The following is a 23,690-nucleotide window of genomic DNA, read 5'->3' as shown; positions in this document are numbered from 1 at the left end:
ATTCTTATAATTATTTATTCATGTTTTACCATAGTAGATGGATTTTACTTCCATACCTGTGAGATATATCTGAATACCTGCTTTCTGAGTCTGACAAATTTGCTATCTGGAATTTATCAGTTTTGATTATGGAGATCCATATTATAAAACTGTGCATAGGATATATCCTTCTCCAACCCAAATTCATTCTTAAAATCCTGCCCTCTTTGCTGATATCTTGATAGGAATGTGAGTTTTGTGCATGCCTATGAGGGCTGTTACAGCTTGGTGAATAGGGAAAGAGTTATTCTTTAATATGTTTATTAAGTCTGACCGGTGATTCAGTCTAAGCATGCTTGTACCTCATTAGTTTGCATTTCTACAAAAATGTGTGTGACTTTTTTTTTTTAATGGATATTTGGGAAGAGCTTTTATTCATGCAAATAATCACATTTATATATGGATGAGACTATTCATGCGCAAATAAATTCATTTGTTCTGGACATGCTCTCATGACCACTACTATATATACTGGCTTTGTGGTTTTGTAAATGGAGTTGTTGGGAAGCAGGGAGACACTAGGAGATTGTTTTCAAAATCACTGGCTTTGTATGAGTGGCAGCATAGAAAAGAGAAGGCAGAGGCAGCAGAGAAGAGGCTAAAACATAAAAAAGATTCCTTGTCTAGAGACATTTGCACATATTCTAACCTCAGGACATGGAGTAAGATTTCTATACTGAGAATGGTTGATCAGCATCTGGTGACTACTGCTGTATGAGCAGGATTTTACCCAATAATTGTACTTGGTAGATACCTCATACCTCAGTATTTTGTGTATGTTAAATAAAGGAGTTTCACAGTCAAGCCCAGTCCAACCAAAGCCCTGTTACTGATGCAGTAATCCAATGAGAAGGAAAAAAATAGGTGACCACACCCTTCAGCAGTAGCAACTGCCATTCCTCCCAGTTTCCCCTAGACCAAGCTATGCTAAACACTTTGTCACCCATCTGCAAAGTCCTTTTATGCATTATTAATCGATATATTAAGCAATATAAGTTCTACTACGGAACTCTGAGGTAACTAAATATGGTTGTAAGCTGTTAGTTAAAGAATTCCAACTAATGAACAAGTTAATAAAAATAGCGATTGCTTGGAACAGAAATGAACTGAATCCCACTACCAATCTAGGCCTGGTACTAGCAATCAACAGAGAGTGCAGGATGGAAAGGATCAAATGTGCCCTGGAAGACAAAAACAAACATTATAACAGTATCTGGTCTCTGTTACTTTATTTTGTGTTTTAGAGTCAGGGTTGTTGACTAGGTAGTGTCTGGGTCCAGATCCTGTTTATCTCAGATCGGCTTGAGCCACAAGGACTGAGATCCTAGTTCTGACTGGACTGCCCTGAAATAATATTGGGCATTGGACTATAGCCCATGAACTAAATTCTAAAGGAACCCTTTGCAACTACAAAGCTCACCATCTCTGCCATGTATCTGAACCTCAAGAATTGAACTCATGTCTGTATGTATATTGATCTTTTAACCATACTCTCTCTCTTTTCTTTTTTAATAAATTTTAGTTTAGTTAATAAAAATTGGCTGCATGCATGTATTTAGGTAAGATCTGGAATATTCATTAACCTGGCAGGTAATGTGTGTGATCCTTTGGGATTGGTAGAACCTTTTCTTTTATATGATGAAATAAGACTTTCAGAAATCTTCATCATATTTGATGTGGATACCTGGATGGAGGCCGGAACCTGGGTTACTTCAAGGGAACTGTGTTTTTTGTACTTCTGAGTAACCAGTAAGGTATAACAGAAGCTGTTTAGTGCTGGCTTGGTAAATCTAAGTATTGAATTATCCACCAGCTTTGGGGTTTGTCTGCCCCATTCTTTGCAGTTCATCCTAATTGAGTGACCTTGGCTGGCTCCCCACTAGGACCCCGGTCACACCATCCCTTGAAAAATTTGCTGCACAAAGTTTTCCTTTTAGAAAACCTAATTAGTTGGCTGAAATCTTGAAGAATCCATTACGTGTGCTTTATGCAGGGTTTGTGCAGTGGTGTATTTCATTCAAAGAAAATAATAACGTTTTTCTTCATTTGGCTCATATTGTTTGATTATAGAAGTTTAGCTGATGGGTGTGAGGGAAGTGAGATAAAGAGAGGTGAAGAATGAATTTTTGCCTTTATGTTTATAAATTCTGGGACATTTTCACAGACAACTAGAATTTTTAGAAAAAGTCTTATAGCTTTTATGAAAGTTCAAACTGAATTATTTCTCTGTGTGTCTGGAAATAGCAGGTATTCCAAGTTTTATTTCTAAGATGTTTTGTCCATCTGTAAAAAAGTGCCCACCTCCACCAAACTCAGAGAAAAAGAGTTAAAAATAATTGATTACATTTTACCTCAGCAGGATATCTGCAATCTGTTTTGGTTTTGAGATATATTGTTTATAGACAAATGACTGCATATGGTATGAAATTACTGAAAAAAACACCTGGGACAATACAACAGTCTTCTGGTTAATTTATTTGAAGTTACAGACTTGCAATATTTGAGTATAAACAAGAAGAATAATTTTAGAGCCGGATGTGGGCACAGCTTTAGTACAAGCTAATGGTTTCATTCACCTGTTTTTTGTTGTTGTGGTTTTCCTATTAACTATAGGAAAACAAAAGCATTTCCATAAGAGTAAATTTCATGGCATGAAACAAGAGTTGCTGAAAAAGAAAATAACAAAGTATAAGCATAGTTGAAAGATGGATTTAAGCTTTTTTGTGTAATTATGACCTCACGGCAATAATCCCCCTAGTAGACTTCGAACCAATGTTGAAGCTTGTTAGGCCACAGTCCAGCAAGACACTTAAGCATGTGCATAACTTTAATCCCTTGAGAAGTCCCATGGACTTCAGTGGAATTATTCAAGTATTAATGCTATGCACTGGCTAATGTGCTTTGCTACATCGAGGTCTTAAACAACTATTTATCACTTTTAATAATATAAAAATAAATCTTACTAAAACTGTTAAGTAAGGAATTGAGTTTTTCTGCGTAGTTTATTATTGGACTGGTAACACTAATTTATCTTCTGTCATCTTCCCTCAAAATGTTATTATTCGTGCCAATACAATTTTTCATGGATGGTTAAATAGAAGAGGATGCTGAGGGAGTTGTGTGCTTGTTTGCCAGTGAGACAAAATGATGAATAGGCACTAGAGGTTTGTCAAAAATTTATCTGGTACTTTACCTCTGAATATCTAAAACAGAGTGTTGTCTTCAATCTTTATTCACATGAGTAGTCCCATTGACACAACACCAAATATCTTGGGATCTACAAAGAATTAAATCAAATGGTATATACTACTGGAAAGTCAGATTCTTGGTTGTGTAATTAGCCTTCAGCGAGCGTGATTAGGAAATGCTTGGTGAGAAAGATTTGTAGGATTGGGGTCCTAGACTCAGTTAGCCTCACCCAGAAAATTCATTTTCATTGCCAATAAAGAGGAAATACTAGGCCAAATTTTTCAAAAGACTTCCTCTCTATGATGATAGATTTATAACATCTGCCTATGCAGGTGGTAGAATTTAAACATCTAAAATTAATTAACAGTGCTGCTAAGATGTTAGTGTTTGGAAAGTACACACCAAAGTGTTTTCAAGTGAAAAGCTGAGAATATAACAAGCTGAAGCTGGGTTCAAGCCTATTTGAAAAGTTAGCCCTGTGTGTGTGAGAAAGTATGTGTTTGTGTGAGGCAGGAGGTTTAAAGAGAGAGAGACACTATATAATGGTGTGATATAACATTTTATCAGTGTGAGTTTGGCATGACCATATTACTCAAGAATGGCAAATGGAATGTTTTGAAATTCAGGTCCTATAAGTGTAAAATATTATTATACATTATCATTATTTTATTATGTGATTTTGTGTGCTCAGTGGGTATGCATGCTAATTGTTTAGGCATAATTTATACAGCTCATTACTGATTTTTTTTCTCTTCAAGTAAGCTGCTTTCCTCACAATTGTGTTATCATAGGCAGCATGCAATACATAATAACTTACAGTACCATGCCAAAGACATATCAGTACTATAATAGCATGTACTCTGTGCAATCAGGTGAATGTGCAGAATGTTCCTGATTTAAATTAATGAGCCCCTTTGCCTATAGACCTCATGGAGTTTTCCTGAACTGGCAGCTGATGAAAGCTTCTCTGGCTGAATGAGGAAAGAAAAGAGAAATCCTATATTAATTTTGGCTTTTATATTTTGCATAAGCTGGTTGGTATATACATATTTTTTGGATGTTAAAGATCCTTAATAGAACAGATAGAATTATCCAGTATAGGTAGAAGTTACAAAAGAGTCTCCATGGTGTAGATTATGTCACTTAGATCACAATTGGCAGACTAAACCAGAATAAATGTTAAAAAGGAGAATAATCAGCACCTTTGATAAGGACTGGGCTGCTGGGATATTTTTCAGTGTATGCCACATTTTGTAGTGCTAAATTGCTGATCTGATACAGTGACAGACCATTGTACAAGGAGTTATAATCATTTTAATATTACATTATTAAAAATGGGTAGTTTGAGACATAAGCCCACAAAATCAAGGAAATCCTGATTTAAGGTTGCCGATTAAGCTTTAATGCACTCCAATAACTAACATCACAGTCACTCTAAAGGCTTAACCAGCTGACATATTTAGTAAATAACTGAAATAACTTTAATGTTTGGGATAGAAAACTCATTTTGCAAACTTTAGACCCCTCTTGAACGTTACGGGCTCTAGATAAAGGGACTAATCCTGCAACCACTGAGCTATGAACAAACTGTCAATTAATTCAACAACACTGGTATTAAATATTTGCAGGATTAAGCCCTGGTAGATGGACTTGAAGTCTCTGAATTCCATTTGGTCCTAGTAAAGTATAAGCTCTAGGCTGTTGAATATTTATTTTCTTTCCTAGTTTTTCTTGACATTAACAAGAATTACATTAAAAATATGAATAATTTGTGTAGTTCATGTTTAACTATAAATTGTTTAAAAAATAAAGTTCCCTTTGAAAAACAAATAATTTTATATTATGAGATTAAAAGTTTAGTGAAACTCAAGAAGACTTTAAAAATCCCAGAACCTTTCAAAAGTTTTAGACATTTCACTAAACCTGAATCTGGTTTTCCTGTCCCTAGTTACAGTATTTTTTCTTGCCAATCTGCCATTCAAGATGTCTAAACAATAATGTGTTAAAATTGTATCCAGGCTGATGCGCTGTTTTAGTTTCAGTAAGCCTCTATCCTCACTGATAGTGTTATGATCGACAGAATGCAATACACTAAGCCTGAAAAAATGGAAATTAATGATCCCTTAACTACACCAGAGAAAACTGAAGAGTCAGCTGTAATAAAATGTGAAGTCAAAGTGCCATACATGAGTTTGAGTCTCATGTTTGTTGAATTCCTCTCTGGTAAGATATTTAAATCAAAGGGGCTTACAGAAACAATGAAAACAGGATTCTAAGAAAATTGCAGGACCCAAAATATAGAATAAATACATTTTGTTCTATTCAGAGTATGAGAGAGTTGCCTATGAAAAATCTGAATAGTAGAAGACAATAGGTAATAACTGATTAATATGAGACAAACGTGTTAAATTTGACCCAAAGGTGAGAGATGAAAATGGACCATTAAGCCTATGATAGTCCTTTACCACGTTAATAGTAGGCATGAAAATATAGAAGGAAATCAGGCAGGAGGTGCCTGGGGAAGGCACAAGATTTATAGTAAAGTCCCTGTATCACCACATTGGCTCTGGAACTCTCTCTTTCCTCCTATACCAGTGCAGATCCTTGGACCTGTGCTTCCTTGGACCATGTTACTGGAAGGACAATGGACATGTCCTACATTACTCACTGTGCTTCCTGGCCATTTCCTTACCCAAATCTTCCCAGCCTCCTGTGAACCATGGAGCCACTGCAAGACCGATGGGGGCAGAAAATGCAGCTAAGGAAGCAGCTGATGCATCTCTATTCCTGCACAATAGAATATAGTATATATTATATACTGTATATAGTGTCTCTGTGTGTCCATGGATCCCTGGGATATTTGGATAGGACTAAAAAACTTGCTCAGGAAATTTCTACCTTGCCCCTTACTCAAAACAAAATTAAACTGCTTGCTAGCTTTGATGGCAGATCAGAGATGATCTTTACAAATTAGCAATTCATGTTGTAGTTAGACTAATGGTGAAGGGATCTCAAAGACATGACAGATTAACAAGGCTTAATTCCACGGGACTTAATTATAGGTATTTTTATATTGCTCATCACTGTAGTGTCTGAGCACTTGACTATCTTTGGATAAAGTGATTATCAGCGATTTCTCCAATGAGATGTAGGTTGCTGGGGAAATTTCTCTTTCAACCAATTCAAAATAAAATAGGTATTATTTAAACTGAAAACATTAAGGGAAATAGATGGTCAGTTGCTTACATTTGTTACAGCTCTCTTGAGGATGACTATGTAGGAAAGGGAGGAATCAACTTTAGAAGCTGAGGTAAGAAAGGAAATCTAGCTAATTTATTTGGCAGCAGCACTATTTGATTTCACACTCTGTAGGATTGAGTGCTCCTAAAGAAATATCTCATTTCTCTCAAATAAAAAGGAGGAGGGACAGCAGTGGGGACTGAGAGGAATTTTCCTCTACTAAGCAATCTCTTGCTGAAATATAATTTGGAACAGACAATGCCAATGGAATTATATGTCCTTAAAGCATCTTGTTGACTCCCCTTGTAATATCTGGTGATCCTTATATTTGTTTTTCTTAATCAAGGGCTATTTTATGTCCTTAAGGCTTAGTCCTAGCATAGATGGGCAGCGCTGAAGCATCCTTCAGTGGCAGCTAACAACAGAAAATGTGTTTCAGGTTAGCATCAGTGGTGGAACAATCCATAATCAGTTTTTGTGTTCTCTGGGCACAAGTAATGTCACTAGTGCTCCCTCTTAGGGATGTAAATGGGTGGGAAGATGGTCAAGTGGCTAGAGCACTGGACAATGACTCAGGAGGCCTTGGTACAATTCCTAGCTGTATCACTACCCTACTATGTGACCTTGGACAAATCACTTCATGGCTCTGTTTCTAAGCCCCACCTTTTTTATGTCTTATCTATTTAGACTGTGAGTTCTTCACATCAGGGACCGTCACTATACTTACAAAGTGCCTAGCACAATGGGGCCATGATCTCAGGTGAGGTTTCTAGACATAGGAACTACTATAATATAAATAAATAAAATTCTAGGTTCAATTCCTGAATCAGCTGTGTGTTTCCTGTGCACCCCTCTGCCCACCCAGAAAGCATCTGCTTTCCTCAAAATATTTACTTATTTATTTTTGTCAGAAAAAATGAAAAACAAAAAAAAATTCAAGTTTTCAGTTTTTCAATGCACAGTAGAAATTTTCAGAAGAAAATTTGGATTAAAATAGTTTTCCCCTCAACATCTTCCCAGAGAGGAGGGACATCTCTTCTAACAACCAGCTGAATCTATAACACTAGTGTATTGCTATTGAAAGACAATGCAGAATAACATTATAGCTTCAGAGGAATTAGGAACATAAGTACATTTTTATCCTTATAAAAGCAAAGCTGCTTACTGCAGAATTTACTGACACTATCACCCATCAGCTTTAGCAAAAGAATACAAAGCCTACAGGACAGGCTCTGGAAAAAATAAGTTAGAGACTCTAGCAAGTTTGGGGAAGGAGTACATTCCAGTGTCTTCATTTAGCCTGCTTCATATTGAATAGGAATTAGGAATCTCCTTACAGAACCAGATAAATGGTAGCCTGTATCTAAGACTGCTAAAGGATACCTATATATTTCAGAGGAAAGTGAAAATGTACTTGCCCACTTGATTTATAATAACAATTTTATACATGCTTCCCTCTCCCCCTGTCAAGACCCTCAGTAATGCATGAAAACAATTTAATAAAACCTAACCCCTGATCTCTATACTCCAAACTTTGGATTTTGAACTGCCCATTATCTCCAAACACAGATACAGATCTGAATTTCATAGCTGGCCAACCAATATATAATGGAGCACTCTAAAGTCACAGAATCTAACACCCCTGAAATTTGGCCTCATTAATTTTTCCTCTATTTTACCTTATTGTGTATGCCTTTGTCATATCTTTTATGTTTCTCTCCAAACTAAATAATGTTAAATCTTTTAGCTTTTCATATTCCATCCCTCTCCATGGCTTTTACCATAACAGATAATGCCTCTCATAAATGGGCAATGAATTTAGCCAGAAGAATCACGAAATAAAAAAGAATTATTAGTGATCATCTTGGAGCCAGAGGCCCTTCTAAAAGGATACACAGAAAATGTTTCTTGTGGTGAGGTGAAATCAAGTAGAAATTTCATGGTACAGCTGCAATTACCTTTCACCAAGGAGAAAGATATGTGTATGAGTCATTGAGCATGTACCCAGTTTAACTCTATTACAAGGAATAGGAACTTCATTATTGCTATCTCTATCATTTGAAGATACAAATATGAGTCTTTGAAATGATGCTTTCCAAAATGAACCCATAGGTCATTATGGCTTAAGAATCTCTGCCACTATTTCTGCCAATCAGTGTCAACAGACTGTTAAATATAATTGCCTTGTTATTTTATATGTTGACATTTATTATTTCCCAGCTGATAAAACAGGCTCTTTTCTTTCAGAGATTTATGGTCTCCTAGTAGTTTTATATCAACATAATGTTAAGGCAAGATGATGAATGCTCTTCTTTTCCTCTACAAGTGTGGTGCTACATTTCTTGATAGCACATTTATAGTACTTCTATGAATAAACTCCTTCATTCAAGAAGTTTGCAGCTCTGGCTATATGAAATGTTTTCAATGACAACTCAATGCATTTGTTTGCCCCCAATGCACCATCTGCACTAAACACTGCAACTTGTATTAAGACAAAGGCATTCCTCCTTCTCCTTTCTCCATTATGGGCCTGATCCTGCAACAGGAACATGCAAAACTCCTTGTGTCACCCCTGTTGAAGGCCTTTTGCATAAAACAACTTGTCAGTGAGAAGATGACTCAGAAGGACAATGTTTATTCCACGTGCTGCAGTTGTTGTTCCCCTATGTCCCCTCTCCTATAAACCTCCTGGCTCCTCTGACTCATGAAGCAGAAGAAGTAGATGGAGTGAAAAGTCCCAGGACTTCACCCCACTTCATCTGGACACTAGATTAACAAAGCAGGTGCATAATGGTGTAGGCACAAGGAGAGTACTAAATCCCCAGGGCAAGAGTTAAATAAATTGCAAAGAGGCCACTGGAAGTCTATGCAGAAATTATTTCATTTGTGTGGTGAGGCAGCATGGTCAAGGAAGAAGGTGCTGGACTGGGATTTAGGTTCCTGCTGAGTGACCTTGGGAAGGCGCCTTTGCCACTCTATGTCTGCGTTTCCCCTCCCACCATTTATTTCTGTCTCTATTTAGACTGTAAGTTCTTCAGGGGAAGGACTACCTCTTACTAGGTATTTGTATAGTGGTAAGCAAAATGAGGCCTAATACAAATATATTTGATAAAAATGATGATGCAGGAGTGAAATGTGTCAAAAGGTATTTTTGAGGATTTCCCTTTGTATGAATGCTTTTGGCGAGAGACCAAATTTTCCTTTTAAACATCAGCTAACAAACATAAGGCACGTGCTATGTGGGCTCCCCAAGGGCTTAGCTTCCTGCTGAGCATCAGTATTGCCAACTCCAAGCACTCAAAAATCATAAGTTAGGCCCCCAAATCATAAGATTTTAATAAATCATACCTTTAGGACTCTTTCTTTCTTTTTTTTTTTTTGGCCTTCTGGTTGCTGAGCCTTTACGGTAAACATTTTCAGGTGTTTCCCCACAACCATGAGGGCAAGAAAAGCCTTTGTTTAATGAAAGGTGAGATTCTCATGTAAACACTTGTCTCCAGGACCTGGGACTTTATGGAAAGCACCATATATTGTGAGACTCACATTAAAATTGCAAGAGGTGGCAACCAGTTTGGGCTCAATCCTGCTCTCAGTGAAGTCAGTGTGAGCAAGAGCAGTCACTGTGCCACCAGCAGGGAGCACCTGAAGATGCCTTTGGTTGCTGTTTCCAAACACAACCGTAGCTGCTATAAGAATGTACTTTGCAAGGTAGGGGTTCCCAAGCATCTCTGCACAAAAATAAAGTGCAGAGATGCTAGGGTGCAAGCAAAGGGGTGTGGGGAGGTGACAGAAGAAGCATAATAAGAGAACTATAGCAGAGGATTGTTGCTCCTCTAGTATGGGTTGCAGGAGGCATAGTCCTGGGCATGCATCACAAGGTATGCCTATACTGCAACCAAAGATATGACTGTAGCATATGTAGACATACCTGAGCTGGCTTTGATCTTGCTAGCTCAAACAATAGCCGTGATGCCACAGGAGCTTGGGTGGCAGCATGGGCTCTGCTCAAGAATATAACCAGGGTTCCGGGAAAGGTTGTACAACTTGTGCTACCATGCCTTCATTGCTATTGTTATTCAAGCCAGCTAGATCAAACCACATGCTGCAGTCACACCTTTGATTGCAGTGTATACGTACCCACAGAGGAAGTGCTTTTGGAGGTCTGGCTGCAGAGAGTGAACTTGTAGCTTCTTCCCCTTCCACAATAACTCTCCTGCTGTCTCTCTCACTGCTTCAGCAGCCAGAGTTATGTTCAGGTAGTCTCTGCTAACTCCTCCAACCTGCATCACTCCCTAGCTCTGCTATGCAACCTCCTGGACAAAGCTGGGCTTCTCCCTATCAAAAAGAAAGGGCCTACAGGAACCCCCAAATTAACAACGTTACACTTCATTTTTTAAAATAGACCAAAAAAGTCTATTCCTCACCATAATCCTCGGTCATACAAAATGAAGTAAATGGTCTGGTCACAATTTACAAGTGGGTACCACTAATGGGAGTCAGCAAGGAAGGATGTGATATATGCATACCTAACCATGGTTACATAAAAGCTGCCAATTTAACATCCATTCTCACTCCCCAGCTGCATGATTGTGCGCTTGTTTGCCTGGGTAAAGGAGCTCACAGTAGCTATAATGATATATCTAGTTTTAGCTCAGGCCCAGGGTGACAAAACCACTCCAGTGAAATGGCTGGAATTCTAATTAGGAAGGACAGCACCACTTCCCCATCCTCTTTAAAACTAGTCTCATGGTCACAGGTCAGAAACCCAATACCCAAAGTCTGGGCCAGATCTTCCTCTGGGATCAATCAGCCATGCTCCATTGAAATCAAAGGGCCCTGTCCTGAGTGGTGACAATCACCCACAACTCCCATTAAAATCATGGCTGCTCAGCAGCCAGGAAGATCATGCCCTAAGTCTGCCTAGTGTCATCATTACACAATTGTTTCATCCTGAACGTGCTACCGAATGATCAGTGACAATCTGGAATCCTGAGTAAGCAAGAGGAATGAGACATTTTTTCCAGTGGCAGTCATGGATTCTCCCCTTAGTCTCAAGTTTGGATTGATAAATGCAATTAAAACATAATGGAGAGAGCATTTAAACCTGCCTTTCTTAAAACAATATTAAGCAGGAAAGCACCACGCTTTGTCTGATTGCATTCACTATATTGTATTCCATTCCAGTAGACATAACAGGATATGTTATCTATCTCAAGGCCCATAAAAAAGAATTACAATTTTCAAAATACTTTAAAAAAGTTAGCCAAGACTAATTGCACTGATTTATTTGCCCTGATGATAGGTATTGCATATGCAAATGTAAAATACTTAAACCAATGTAATACATTAAGTGGAAATACAAAAACAAGGATTGCAGGAAATTAACCTCCTGACTCACCCAGAGAGTAAGAGATTATTTGCAGCAGCCATTTATAAATTGCTTATGGTCCTTAAAATATGTTTACTATTTCACATTTTGTATTGACAAACTAGTCTGTCAGACATGATCAGTGAGGTGACAAAAAGTAATCTAGTTTTCTTCCATTGGCTGCCCTCCCTCCAGCTAGGAGTTGCTGAAAGAAGAGGTTTCTAATGAGGGCTGGGCAACTTCTCCTTCTTTTATTGACACATACTTTATTATTCCCTAATACAAAGTCTCTCTCATAATTCTTCCCTTCCCCTCTCTCCACTTTGATCAAATTTTTAGCCATGGAGTTGTTCTTTAAATGGAGCCAATTATCATATAAAGGATAACTTTTTCATTTAAGGGAATTTTAAACAATACAGATGCTGTGCCCACTGGAAATGAACTTGCTTTCATGGTTTCTTTGTATCAGGATTCCAGCAAAGTGGGTGATGATCAGCGGTGGTTTCTGTATGAAGGAGGGGTGTTTTTGTGAATCTATTTGAACAATTGTCACAGTTTGATTTAAAGATTCATTTTTCACTCTGTTAGATTTTAATGAGCACTTGATTAAAAAACCACAACATACTGTTCTTTTTAGGTTCACTATGTTTTATTGTGGTGGGCTGTGAATTTATTTTTTCCATCTGAGATAATAAGTGTTATATTTCTGGAGTCTGCAGATAGACAGACATACGCAGAGGGAACTGATGGAAACACAGCTGTCTGCTGTGCTCCTGGGCTTCACAACGGAAACTAACACAAAAGTGAGGCTTTGCAAGGGTGGGGGAGACAGCACAGAGATCCATGAACATTTAAAGGGACAAGAATTACATTCCATCACTCTACTTTAAAAAGCTTTCCAAACACATATACATTATCATTTGCATGTCTAACATGAAACACAATATAACCTAACTAAAAATTGTGGGTGGACTACTGCAGACTTGTAAATTATAAGGGATTATTCTGCCTGGAATAGCAGGTCACTAACTAAAAAATTTATAAGGTCAGGCGCACAAGTAGTTTTCACACTCTCTTGGGAGAATGTGGTGATGATGTTGTGGCAGTGTCTTGAACAAGAGGAACAGTCGGTAGTAAGGAATCAACTGAATCTGGTACGAAAGTTTCTTCCACCAGATCATCAAAATTAGGAGTTATAAGGAAGCAGGTTCGACTGTAGGAATAGAAAGTCCTACTGGAACATTTCCGGACTTCAGTAGTAGTCGAGGCTACAACTGATTCTTATGGTATTTCCATAAAATTCCATCTGATAGTTTTACCATGAATGAAACAGGTCCCATGTATTTTACAAGCTCTCCAGGTACCCATTTAATTCCAGGACCACAGTTACAAATCCACACTAGTTTCTGACTTGAAAAGAATGATGATGATTTTCATGTAATTGATCAATTTGCATAGCTTGGGATTTGGCTACATGTGAGTCAATATCAGGATGTAGCATGTCCCAGTAGGTGCGCAAAGATCATTTTAAAAAAAGAGTTGCAGGTGACTCCTGGATAGTAGCATGTGTTGTGTTTTTGCTAATGACTCAGAATAGACTTCTTAGCTTTTAAGGCATGCTTAAGTAAAAGCATCCTGCTAGTCCATTTGTAGCAGGATGGTAAGGAGCTGAGTATATGTGCTGAATCCCATTTAAAGCTAGGAACCTTTGAAATTCTTCAGAACAGAATTGAGGTCCATTGGCCCTCACCAACTGTAACAATAACCAAACTGGCTAAACAAGGTATGAAGATGTCCAATGGTCTTAGTAGCTGAAGCAGAAGTTATTCTGAAAACTTCTGGCTATTCTGAATGGGCACTGACTACAACCAAAAACATATAACCTTCTAAAGTCCAGAAAATTCCACATGACTACATATCAAGGACAGGTTTCAAGGTATCAATACGTCTGAGGCCCTAACTCAGGGTGTAGACAAGCTGGGCCAGTATTATGCTGAATTTGCTGACATGTAGATCTGCCAAATAATGTTGGATACTTTCCTTCAATCACATACAAAAATCAAATGACTGATTGTCCATCTAGTTGCACTTTCACCTGGAGTATCCCTTTTGCAACTAACTTTTTTCCAGCATAAATCTTCAAAATTGTGGAAGTTTCTTCCAGAGGAACTTGTGATAAAGTCTGGTGATAGGTAGATGGAGAAATCTGTGAAGCAAGCAGTTTCAGCAGTCAAGCAAGAGGTTTCCTTCTGATTATTGATTAACCAGGTGTGTTTTTTCCCAGCGTTTGAAGACTTGAGGCCCTAACAGACATTTCTGAGGGCACATCCTGCTCTTCTAAAATGCATGTACCAGCAACTTCAACACAATTCTTATCAGGAAGGACGTGGGGTCAAGCTGCCCTTGCTGTGGCACCCAACCCCCCCACCCCCCCTGCGCCTTGGTTAAGCTGAGGCTGCTGGATGGCCAATTTATGGCCTGCTGACTTGGCTGCTTTTAGCAATAAGCAGTAGTGGTTTCAGGCACTATACTGGTTTGCCAAAATCTCCCCATACACTACTTCAACAGCCTTCTTCCATGCAAGCGCTGATAGTCAATAACTTCTTCCAGATCTGGTTACTGTGTCAGACAAACTGGTCATTCAGGGGGAACACTTAATGTTTGCCCAAACTGACAATGCTCTGACAACGTCCCTAAAGCAGCAACAAACTGTGCTACCAACTCACCACTTCCTTGATGTCAATGATGAAACCAATATCATGCTGCTGTTGTTGATGGGATTGATGTTTATGCATCACTGCAGTAATTGTGGCACACATGGCAGTTCCAGGCACGGTTGGAGACAACAGGTGTTGCAGCAGTTTGTATCCCTTCAGACCCATCCCTGTCAGCAGGGTTGAAACTCGTCCCTCTCAAATAGTGTTGTAGGCTGATTGATCAAGGTATACCACCCATGAGTTGCAATTTTTGTTGAGCTCACTAACACCCAAAACAGGTGCCATTTCTCTGTTGACCTGTTGGACTTCAGGCCTCCTGGACACCTTTTGTTCCACAGGGAAATTCTTTTCTTTTTCCTTTTCACTGTGCACTTGACTATCTGCACTGGATTACCCGCTATTGCCTATGTGCTTATGCATTCCTTTGGATGTACTTGGTCTCCCTCTGCTATAGGCCTTCAGTGCAGGTTAAGGCTGTTTGTCTGCCTGCTTGCGCATGGTCAACAAAGGTGGCTCTTGCTTCCACTTCACTGCTTTGCTTGTACAAGCTCCAGGCAGCCATCTATTCCTTTGTTCTAGCTTTATTTGCCTACCTCCCCCTTTCTAGATGAGGGAGATAGACAAATGTCTCACACTGTCTGTCATAAACATACAGCAAAGGGTAGCATAAAATCCCTCTTTACCCTGTAAAGGGTTAATTCCGCTTTTACCAGTAAAGAGTTAAGAAGCTCAGATAACCTGGGTGGCACCTGACCAAAAGGACCAATAAGAGGAGAAGATACTTTCAAATCTGTGGGGGAAGGTTTTTTGTCTGTGTCTCCCGGAGTCAACAAGGAACCAGGGCAGGGAAAATACATCTCCCTAAGCCATATCTAGACTAAGCATCTAATATTGCAGAAATAGTAAGTAATAGCAAAGAAATGCATTAGGTTATCTTTTGTTTTAGCTTGTGAATTTTCTCTGTGCTAAGAGGGAGGTTTATCCCTGTTTTTGTAACTTTAAAGTTTTGCCTAGAGGGCAAATCCTCTGTGTTTTTTAACCTTTTGTTATTCTGTAAAGTACTTACCATCCTGATTTTACAGAGGTGATTCTTTTACCTTTTATTTAATTAAAATTATTCTTTTAAGAACCCAATTTATTTTCCATTGTTCTTAAAATCCAAGGGTTTGAGTCTGTGTTCACCTGTACTATTTCGTGAGGATATTATTCTCAAGACTTCCCCAGGAAAAGGGGTGCAGGGCTTGGGGGAATATTTTGGGGGAATAGGACTCCAAGTGGTACTTTCCCTGATTCTTTGTTTAAATCACTTGGTGGTGGCAGCATACTGTTCAAGGCAAGGTGGAATTTGTGCCTTTGGAAAATTTTTAACCTAAGCTGGTAAAAATAAGCTTAGGAGGTCTTTCATGCGGGTCCCCACATCTGTACTACAGAGTTTAGAGTGGGGAAGAAACCTTGACACTGTCCCAGCAGCAAAATCAGCCGTCTGTCACCTTGTGCCTCTAGGTGAGTTTCAGTCCCCTTTTATTATAGCATTATTTGCTTACTTTGTCTTCTTGTTGTTCAGGCAATGGGAGCAATTGACACGCATGGGATAGAAGGTCCTCTCTGCCAATGTTATATTTCTGGAGCCAGCAAAGGAGGTAGCTGATGTAAACACAGCTGTCTGGTGTGCTTGCTTTATTGTTCTGGCTGTAAAACTGAAACTAACACAAAAGTGAGGCTTTTCACTGGGGATCATGGGGCGAGCATAGAGCCCCCTGAACATTTAAAGTGACAGGACATCAAAATAAACAATGCTAGAAACAAAAAATAAACCAGCCCCATCCGCCTTTTAACCTCTTCACAGTTTTCTAGTTCTTACCTCACCTTTACATGTTTCACAAACTTTTGATTGTAAATAAGGCCAATTTTCTATATTAAGACAACCCTGGGATTGGCAAAACTTGGTGAAAAATATTTACTGAAATTTTCAATTGGAATTTTTAGCCAGTTGATTTCACACACTTTATTATTATATAATTTGGGGGGAAATAAAACTGTTTTGCAGTAAGACATATAAATAGTGAAAAGCCCTTTTCCCCCTCCCCCACCTCTCCACATGCACACTCCTGGTTTTCTGTTAAATGTTGTTTTCCACAGTAAACATCTGAAAATATATAGAATTTAAAATAGACAAAGGCACATTTACAGTGTAAGTATCATTCACACCTTTTTGTAGACAAATAATTTGTGATTTGCCAAAGAGACGCTCTGGTCTAGGCCCCTGAGGTATATCCCAACAGTGTAATCTGCATATTCCTTTTCATTATTTTATAAATGTGGAATTTCAGATTACATGTTCATTACATACAGATAAATAATAGGTGAGATGGAAGGTATGTCTAGTCAGATTTAAAAGTCCCCAAACCAGTTTGAAAAGGGCTGAGTGCTCAGTAATAAGCAACATACTAAGACAAACAATTGCCTCAGGCTAGAATTACAATGTAGTACAACATAAAGAAGTCAATCTCTTATTTTGGAACAACTCAGTCCTGCTCCATTGAAGTCAATAGTAAATCTTACATTGATTATAATGAGTTCTGATCTTCCCCACAAGGCTTTCCACTCTTTCGCTGTCACCACCATCGTAGCAATCATTCCAGATGGTTATCTTGACTTTATCTTAGGGTCACCCCACTCCTTTGACTACACCTTAGACAATTGTCTAAATCTTGCCCGTACTATATCCTCAAGATTAGACCTTGCCTCTCTGCTCACATTTCCAAAATTCTGTCCAAGCTCTGATCACCTCACACCTTGACTATGCATGGCCTCGATGCTTCCGAACTTGGTCCTTCTGAAGTCCATTCAAAATTCTCTGGCAAAAATCTCTGTCGCTTGTCACATGTTGGCTCATTATCCCCCTTTTAAATTCCTTCATTGTCCCCCCCTCTTCTACCACATCAAATGCAAACTTCTTTTCCTTACTGTCAAAGCCCTCAACAATTTAGCCTTTACCTATTATCTCAGTATAAGGCTGACTCCTGCCTTCACTTCACCAGTAATGCCAGCCTCTATCTGATCAACAGAAGAGAATATTTTAATAATTTTGAAATTATTTTAAAAGGTAACAATTCTTTTCAGAGTTTTATTTTAAAGATCTTTGTCTGAAAGATTCTTACTAGTGCTTCAAATCCTTCTATGTCGTAGTTTAAGTAATGAGCAGAGGCCATTTTTATGATGCTTTATGCCGATAGCAAAGGTGGGATCAATAAACTTTATATTGTTTATATTTACTACATCTGTTACCCCGGCTGTTCTCTACAGTCAATGAATGCCCTATTTTAAACAAACAAACAAACAAACATAAACCTGTTAACTACTTTTGTTCCAATTTTCCGTTCTGATTAGAAGTGCATGATAGGCTCTACAAACATAATCCAACATATTTTTAATCTGAAATATATGTATCAGTTCCCTCTTCCTGCTAAAACTAATACTCTTTGGGAAGGGCATGTCTGAAAGAGAGACTTTGGAATGGTGGTATATGTATTTATTTATTCTTAGCCTTCTTGTCGTGTTAGGCTACTACATGACATGATTAATATGGTTCCCCTGCAGTGGAAAATGAAGATGACTTTTCTTTAAAATGGACATGTGAATGCACTACAAATGACTCTTAGCAGTATGAAACACTTCAATTTCCATAATAAATGCTGTCAACATTATCTCTTGTAAACATATGTAAGTAAGAAGAACCTTTTTCATGGTTGCAGCACTGCAAATAAAAATTCTGAAAAAAATTGACACTTTTTTTTGTTTCATAAATTGATTCCATAGAACTGCTCTATAATTTTTTATTTGTTTAAAGCTATCTTCTTGTAACATGCTCCTTATCAGCAAGTTTTCTACTTTTAAAGAAGGCATTAACATGCAACTCTGTAACTGATAGTATGGTCCTATCCTGCCACATGCTGAATCCCCCACTGAAATTATAAATTGAACTGATAAGAGTTTGAATGGGAGTTGAGGGCACTCAGACTCTTGCAGGATTGGTCCTATAAGGCAAAATCTCTCTCACTTTCTTTGGTATTCTGAGTATAACTTTATTGTTACAAAGAAGCATCTATACCTTGATAATCTCTTTGTATGTGGGTTTTTGAGCCTATTTTTTAAAGATTATGTAATAAAATTACAAACTGTTGAAAAAGCAAGAATTTAAATAATTATTTAAATATATTGTATGAAAACAATGAAATAAATGAACAAATTTGATCAGATTTTTTAAAAAATCTTTTAAATGCCAGTTCTTAATCCTTCAAGAGAAAGCTGAATTGATGTCCCTTCTCCAGGTTATATAAAATGTTCTATATTACAATACACACATCATATTAGAATACAACTCCCACATTAGAATACTACTATCATCTTCATAGAGGAAAATTATGCCCTCAACAGGTTATCCACCACACTCATGCAGTAAATGTTAATTTACTGCATGAGTGTGCATGGAAATTATTCAGTACCAATAAGTGTAGGAAAAACAATTGCTTAATGGGTGGACCATATGCCTCACTCACTGTAAGTGAACAGTAAATTAATCTCAGTGGAATCCAAAATTCAATATATATGAGAATGTGAAATGTTTAAAGCAGTAGGTAACAGTGAGAGCAATTAAACATTAGCAAACCTTCACCATATTACTAACAAATTTCACATGATAGTGAATGTAGTATTTGGTCCATAAAGTTTAACCCCTTTCTGTTGACTTTTCTACAGCCCATGCTGTGGTGCTAATGCATTTTGCATCAGCAACACTCCTATATCAAGTTATGCGTCAATTTCTCACAATGAGAGGCTAATGTGAAGATTTTCACATTTTTCAGTTAACATATGGCTTTTTACACTATTTTGAAGATATTATTTGCATTCAAATAAATAGCTTTGGGAAAGACAGAACACTAACACTGGGAATGTAAAGATTACAGCAAGGAGAGTGGCAATAAGATGTATGATTTAAGATATCTGTGAAAACACTGAGCAGAGTCTAATTCAGTGATACCCAGTCTGAGGCTCTACAGTTGCATGTTTTGAATATAATTCACAAAGGTGATCATCCTGTAGTTCTGCCTGCCACACATGAGACAGCTCAGGTGTCAATGAGCAAACAGATGATGGAATCCAAGATTCTTTCCCATACCTTCAAAGAGCTGGAAAGGGGAGAATAAATAATGAAGGCAGCAGGAGGGGTGAAGGAGCTGAGAGTAGGAGTATAAAAGTGGCAAATAGGGTTGCTAAGAACTACAAACCAATACCTAACTGATGTACTGACACTATGTTCATGGCATTGCATCGATAGTACATAATGATGTTGAGTTGCAATAATGTTATGCCACAATTATTTTATGGCTCTCTTTTTATTGCCATTTGTTGACACAATAGCTTTCAAAAATTGGTGATCATTGTCAAGAGCCATTGGCAAAAAAGGCATGCAAATGACCACACCGCACCTAAAGTGGGAGGGGACGTTGTCCAGGCTTGCCAGAGGAAGGCAGTAGTAGTTCTGGAACAGCCTTCCAAGGGGACTAGTGGGGGCAAAAGATATATCTGGCTTCAAGACTAAGCCTGATAAGTTTATGGAGGGGATGGTATGATGGGATAGCCTAATTTTGGCAATTAATTGATCTTTGATGCAGGTAAATATGCCCAATGGTCTGTGATGGGATGTTAGATGGGGTGGGATCTGAGTTACTACAGAGAATTCTTTCCTGGATGCTGGCTGGTGAGTCTTGCCCACATGCTCAGGGTTTAACTGATCGCCATATTAGGGGTCAGGAAGGAATTTTCCTCCAGGGCAGATTGGCAGAGGCCCTGGAGGTTTTTCACCTTCCTCTGCAGCGTGGGGCATGGGTCACTTGCTGGAGGATTCTCTTCACCTTGAGGTCTTTAAACCATGATTTGAGGACTTCAGTAGCTCAGACATAGGTTAGGGGTTTGTTACAGGAGTGGGTGAGTGAAATTCCGTGGCCTGCATTGTGCAGGAGGTCAGACTAGACTATCATAATTGTCCCTTCTGATCTTAAAGTCGATGAGTCTATATCTTATGGCGGCGGGGGTAGGGGAGGGAATACAAGGTCAGAAACTGCTACAAAAAGGTGGGGGGTGGTCAGCTTTGCAGTGCTGACTCACCCACTGGGAATGTAAGGGGCGGAATGCTTTAAAGGTGCAAGTCCTGGCATTGGAAACCCCTCTCTCTACGCAGTAGGCAAGGCAGCAGCAGGCAGCAGAGGATCCAGCCACGCGAGGTAGCATAGCTCCATGTGGTCACAGGAGCTCCCCCTTTCTCCAGAGTGGGACAGACACAGTCAGGGTAGAAGCAGCTCACAGGGAGGGTGAGTCAGCTAGTGCAGTTGATCAGCATCAGATCAGATTGCCAGGCATTGGGAGGGGGCAGGGGATGGGAGGTAGTTTAGCTCCATCTTGTCCCAACCCTGCTGTTATCAAAGGCATGAGGAATCCTTCCTGCTGTGGCCAGATTAGAAATGTACCTTAACTGGAGGTGGGGGGGTAACAAACACTGCATAGGACAGTTTTAAGGGGGTTGAAGGGTAAATGGTAGCCCAGTGGTGGGCTCATCACACCAGGGGCAAGGGGTTGTTACCAGGACTGGGGTTGGGGAAGCCTATTGTGGTGTGTTAGATCACCCAGGGCAGCCTCATGCACTGGGGAGAAGGGGATGCTCCAGGTGAAGCAACCACACATGCAGGTGAGCAGGCTGTGTTTGCTGGTGGGTTAGTCAACAGCCATTTGCAGCAAGTGGTCAGTGAAGTTGTTTCTGAGGTTGTTTTCACAGCACTGTAGGGCTTCCAAAGGTTACTGGGTCACCCAGAACCAGGATATTCTTCTACATGGAACCCAGGAGACAGGGCTGAGGCTGATTCCAGATGTGAGTGTGCTCTGCAACAGAGGTTGGGGACACAGGTGGCACAGGTGATATCCTGCCTTGCAGTGTGGCAACGGGTGGTGGTTGCAGGGGCCTCAGGGAGGTGCGAGGTCCAGGCTCAAATTGTCTCTCTCAGAGTTTGCTTGAGGGGGACGAGAGAGGGCTTTGCAGGGTATAAATAGGCCAGCTCAAGGAATGAGAGTCCCAGAATCTGTATCAGACCCATCTGGAGTGTACGCCCCTGCTGGTGTTGGGCAGCTGCTGCAAGCTAATCTGCAGTTGTTGCAACAACTTCAGGCATCTGTGCTCAGGGGTCTGGCCTGGGTTCCAGGGAAGGCCCAGCATGGGCACAAGTTTGGGAGTCGGGAGACAGGCAGGTGGGGCAGACCCCCTGCACGGGTGTGGAGGGACAGCAGTGTGGATGAAACCCCTGGGCACTTTTCAACTCATCAGTCATTAAGATATATAACCTCCTGGGACAGAGTTGAACTTCCTGGTGGGGTTGTGGGGGAAAAGGGCACTGAGGAGACCCCATCAATCAGTCCCGAGTACAGTTATGCCAGAGTGGCTGACCCAATGGGAGTTCACCTGCTCAGTACAACTAAGGATAAAATTCTGAGAGGGGAATACGTGGACATATTATCCCTCTTGCACAGAGAGGTGTTGAGAGAGAGTAAGCTGGGACAGAGCACACAGAATAGGGAATTACCCGAGCAACGAAGGGTGCCTAGAATGTGGGGCAATTGGGAGGCTGCTTTCCTTATCTACGCAGGTGTTATAGCACAGGCTTACCCAGAGAGAAGTATACGGATATAATCAGGCGGGCATATAATACGTTTAGGGGCATGTCTTGGTTTAATTATGACAAGCAGTTTCGATTAAGGGCAGGAACACAAACTGGGATCTAGTGGGACATACCTCATCACACACTGTGGTTGGAGTGGATGACTCTGCGGGGACCAGGCGTTCACATGGATAGTGGCCTATTCCTTCCCCTACAAGCTCAGGAGGGGCACAAGTCACATAATATTTCCTGGGCATTTAACAACAATGGTTGTTTTTGCTCACCTGTAAATTCAAGCATATGTGCGAGATATGCTTTGCAACCCATTTTGCCCATTCTTGCCAGAGCGGTAGGGGATGGTCACAAGGGGAAAACAGGCTTGGGGGTGGGTCGAGTGCCAACTGCAGGTTTGGCTCAGCTGAAGCAGCTCATGGGGTGCAGAACAGAGGAAGAAGGCAAGCTGGGGGTGGTCCAATGGGCATGGGCATCATTGGCAGTTAGACTTACGGTGTTAAGGGTTTCCTATGGGATTACCCTAATAAAGCACACGTGACATATTTGCGTGAGGGGGATTAATGTGGGATTTCAGATCCCTTTTTCGTGGAATAGAACCCATGTAATGTCAAAAGAGGCAGGGTAAGGTGACAGGTCCAATTAACTAATTACCTATAGGGAACCCTAAGTGTTTCCTCCCTGGGTTCAGTCCCCAACAGCAGCCCAGGGGACTATCGATTAATACATCGTCTTTCATACCTACGAGGCAGCTCCATTAACAGTGGAATAGACTACATGCCCTGGCAAAACATTTGGGGGTACCCTTTGCAGAAGACAAAACAGAGGGCCCTTCCACTACATTAGCATACCTGGGGATCGAACGGTACACAAGGGCAGGCATATTACAGTTCCCTCTGGATAAAAGGATGTGTTTCTGGTGCGACAACATGGCAATGGTACATGTTATCATGTACCTGTAAAGGTGCAGGTATTTCGTAGGGAAGGCATCCAGTGATCAGATAACTGGCCTGGTAAAGAACTTTAAAAGGAGGTACTGGTTAATGGAATGGAACAGTGGGGGAGGAGTCGGGGCTCTGGATGGTATGGGCCCAGCAATGGATGTGCTGGAGGGACCTGAATGAAAAAAAGAGAGGGAGCCTGGGGGAAGCCTCCCACCCCAGGTAATTAAGGAATAAACAGGGGGTTACCTGCACTGTACACTTTTATCTGCTGCGTAGTCCAAGACATCTAATAATAAAGTTGCGGCCTGATTAAACCCATTTCTGAGTAGAGTAAGAGTAAGTGTCTCCTGTCCTTCTTTCGGGGTAGCCGGACAATGAAAGCACAGAAAACATTAAGGAAAATGTTGCTTTATGGATTGTGTTGCAAAGGCATGAGGCAAGCTGTAAGAATGATGTGATAGGGCTCTCTCCTTCC

The sequence above is a fragment of the Mauremys reevesii genome, linkage group 3, assembly GCF_016161935.1.
Source record: "Mauremys reevesii isolate NIE-2019 linkage group 3, ASM1616193v1, whole genome shotgun sequence".
NCBI lineage: Eukaryota > Metazoa > Chordata > Testudines > Geoemydidae > Mauremys > Mauremys reevesii.
Note: the sequence above shows the minus strand (reverse complement) of the source record.